This window comes from Gossypium hirsutum, chromosome A05 (assembly GCF_007990345.1).
Source record: "Gossypium hirsutum isolate 1008001.06 chromosome A05, Gossypium_hirsutum_v2.1, whole genome shotgun sequence".
Taxonomy (NCBI): Eukaryota; Viridiplantae; Streptophyta; class Magnoliopsida; order Malvales; family Malvaceae; genus Gossypium; species Gossypium hirsutum.
The window spans coordinates 105787638-105792085 of record NC_053428.1 but is presented as its reverse complement, the minus strand read 5'-3'; positions in this window follow the sequence as shown (position 1 = coordinate 105792085).

Genomic DNA, 4448 nt, shown 5'->3' with positions numbered 1-4448 from the left:
AATTTAGATCCGTAAATTTTCTATAAAACTAGACTCATATATCTATTCATCATAAATTTTTTAGAATTTTTTCTTTAGCCAATTAGTACAGTTTATTAGTTGAAGTCTCCCCTGTTTCACTAATCGACTATCCTAACCACTCATCACTAAAATTTAATTATCTCTTATTAAAGGCTTCATATGGTGATTAAACTTATTTCTACTGAAAATAGACTCATTAAGGAGTCTATACATATAAATTATAACTCAAAATTCCTTCTGTACAATTTTTAATGAATTTCTAAAGTCAGAACAGGGGACTTCAAAAACATTCTTGCCCTGTTTCACTAAAATTCAAATATCTAAAAGTATATAATTCTTTTGCTTACTCCACTTCTTTTATATGAAAGTAGACTCTTTCAGCTTTAATTTCATATCTCACTCAACTTCTAATTCTATTTCCACTATTTTTGGTGATTTTTTAAAAGTTACATCAATGCTGCTGTCCAAGAACTGCTCCATTGCAATTTTTAAAAAAAAATTTAATATAACCCCTTTATAATTGTCTAACCTTCCCTGCAAATTTCAAATCACAACCAATTCCAGTATTTCATCTACTTCATTTAAATACTAATGAAGTTCAACCAATCAACCATTTCAAACTAAAAACATGTATATATTTCGATATCTAACGCAACCATAACATTCAAATTTACTTTTCACTTCAATTCCCTATACATGCCATATAAATCCAAAAAGTTGCTTAACATAAACTACCGGAGTATATCTGGATAGTGTGATTCTTGATGTAGATCCGATCCTCCGAATGTATAAATACGTTAATCTACAAAAACAATAAACACACACATGTAAGCTTATAGAAAAGCTTAGTAAGTTCATAGGCATAAAACATAAATCTTACCAAACACTTGTACACTTATACAATATACACCATTACTAAATTTACCTGTCAACCACAATCTTTGGTGAGTTCCTTGGTATAAACTCACTACTACTTATTCTTTTACCATAATTCCTTTGGGCCCATTTGTCACTTACCATCCTTGATCAAAATTAAGGAACGGTTACGGAAAATTGAGTACTTCACTTTCACTTTGACATATGACCTCTTATCACTTGTCCTTGATCAGATAAGTGTAGCTAGGCTACCACTTATCACTTTGCCACTTGATCAGATAAGTGTAGCTGAAGCTACCACTTATCACTTTATCACTTGATCAGATAAGTGTAGCCACTTATCACTTTGTCTCTTGATCAGATAAGTGTAACCACTTATCACTTTGTTTCTTGATCAGATAAGTGTAACCACTTATCACTTTGTTTCTATCAGATAAGTGTAGCCACTTATCACTTTGTTTCTTGATCAGAAGTACTCAAATCCGGTGTTCCACTTAATTTGATCATTTATTCGATTTTCACATTTTTATTTTATTCTCATTTCAACAATAAATACATTTCATCATACATTGTATAATTCATGAAATTAACATTTAATCATTAAATTTCAGCCATATGAACTTACCTGGATCGATTTGCAGAATTTGTAAAAGTTCAGGGACTAATCGGCTACTTTTTCTTTTCCTCGACTTGTTTCAGGTTCTCGATCTAAAATGCAAATTTATTCATTCATCAGCATTTAATTCAATTCTAATTCATTTCACAATTTATGCCCTTTAATTTTCGAAGTTACACTTTTACCCCAAACTTTACAGTTTTTACAATTTGATCCCTACTCAATTAACCCCTCAATTGATCTAATTTTTCTCAATTAACACCTTTTTCCAACTATTTTAGACTACTACATAGCCTTTCATACTCAAAACCGCAACACCAAACCTTAATTCCCAACTTTTTCACAATTAGGTCCCTAAAATCAATTTCTATCAAAATTACTTAATAAAATCATCATATAACAAAATTAAAGCTTCAATTTCATGTTTATTCATCATAAAAATCCAACACTAATCAATGGTAACTTTCAAAATCAGCCATGGAATCAAAAACTAATGAAATAATTAGTTGGACCTAATTGTAAAAGTATCAAAATCACAAAAATTAGAAGAAATAATCAAGAATTAAACTTACATGATTCAAAAATATGAAAAACCAGCTTATTCCAGACCTCCTATGGCGTTTTTGCTGATAAATTGTGAAGAGATCTCTAGATTTTTCACTTTTGTCTTTGTTTTAAATGTTTAATTTGTTAAGTTTCCAATTTTGCCCCTGTTTCTCCTTACATTCTGCTGATTTTTCTTACCCAACCGTCCAGCCCATATAATTTGGGTCTAATAGCCTTTTAAATCTCTCCACTTTAGTCACTTAAGCTATTTAATCACAATTTAACAAATTTTACACTATTCCCAATTTAGTCCTTTTTAGTTAATTAACTATCCAAACGTTAAAATTTTCTAACGAAACTTTAATACCAACTCAATGACACTCTATAAATATTTCTAAAAATATTTATGGCTCGGTTTAAAATCTTCGAGGTCTCGATACCTCGTTTTTTTTATTTTAATTATTTTAATATTTATTCCTAGTACACTATTCACTATTTCAAAAATTTTCCTAACTTCACATTTAACTTATACTTACTAAATTTATAATATTTTCTACTCGTTTGTCAGATTTAGTGATCTCGAATCACCATTCTGACACCACTAAAAATTCAGGCTATTACACTATTAGCTATTTAATGTCATAAAATCAGTATATAAATAAGTATATGAGCTGTTTTTGGATGAATTATAATTAAAAATATGATAGTTGAAATAATTAAAAGTATGAGTGAATTATATATATTATTATGCAAATCTACATCTATATGTTCTCGTATTGAACTTAGGTATGCCATTTATACAAGTTTATAAGGGGTTCGACTATGCAACTATGCATGTATATGTTCTTGTGATAAATTTAAGTATGAAACTTATATATGAAAAAGGGAGATTCGATTAGGTATGTATGTTCTTGTAAAGGTTCTTGAACGGGGTTGAAGAGATGAAATTATTAGCTTGGATTATCTTAATGTGTTCGAAAGTACGATATTAATAGTATGCTTCAATGTGTTAAGTTATATATATATATTCGGATGTATAATTTAGATATTGAGTTGAATTTGATGACTGAACTTTTTATACCGATGTGGGTTAAGGATATAGTTTATAAATTATTGAGCTGAATTTTTATGTGAATTCTATATACCATTATGATATACAACTCCTATGAATTGAGATTCTTTTGTTAAAGCTCAGTATCATTCGGTTTATCGTTAGTGACATAATTCAGACTATAAGTCTAGCAGGCTTAATGCCGGTGACACATTTCAGACTATAAGTCTAGCAGGCTTAATGCCGGTGACACATTTCAGACTATAAGTCTAGCAGGCTTAATGCCGGTGACACATTTCGGACTATAAGTCTAGCAGGCTAAGAGCCGGTGTATTGAATCAGGTTTTAAAACCTAGCAGGCTAAATGCCGGTGAATCCGTTTAAAGCATGTGATAATATACAATTGATACCTCTATGATTTTGATTATATGAAATCGATGTATACATAAATGTTCAATCACATGATTTTAGTCATATTAACTTGATGAGCATATATATATACATATATTTGGTCTAAGCAATTGATAGATATGTATATATATATATATATGTTGCATTCGGCATAGGTGGATATATTTATGTGTATGCATTCGGCATAGGTGAAAATAAGTGTATGTATCTATGCATTCGGCATAGATGGGTATAGGTGCATATGTGCATTCGGCATTTATGGATGATAAGCATAAAAATTTGGCTTTTGATATATGTAGTTGAATAGTTGTATTTAAATGGATTCGATGAAGTGCGAACAATAAGTACTCTAGAAATCAGTATATGCTGTTAAGGATTATGCTAGTAACTTGATTATATGCATATAATGTATATACATTTGTCCGTTTATGTGTATTAGATAAATATACATCCTTTTAGACTTAAACAAAATGACTCAATAAAGTAGTGTTTGATTAGTAATCATATTTGATGATTGTAATTTCAATAAATTTACTTAAAGAATTATATGATTCTTTTATATGTATTATAGATATGCTGTAGACTTACTAAGCTATAAAAGCTTACTTTGTTTGCTTTCGTTCATTCGTTTTTATAGATTTTTTTTTTTGGAGACGCGTTACGAGCTCGGGGATCATCAGCACCGCCCATCACACTATCGACTTCTTTTGGTATTTTGTTAAATATTTGAACTCGATCTTATGGCATGTATAGGCTTGATAATGTTTTGGATAATTTTGAATCCTATTGTGTAAATAGCAATGCGAAAAGAGTTTAACTTCCATGCTTGAATTTGATTATATATGTTCATGAATTGGACTTGCATTTGGAATTAGATATTAAGTTATGTTTATGTGAGCTTGGTTCGTAATGCCTCGTAACCCTGAC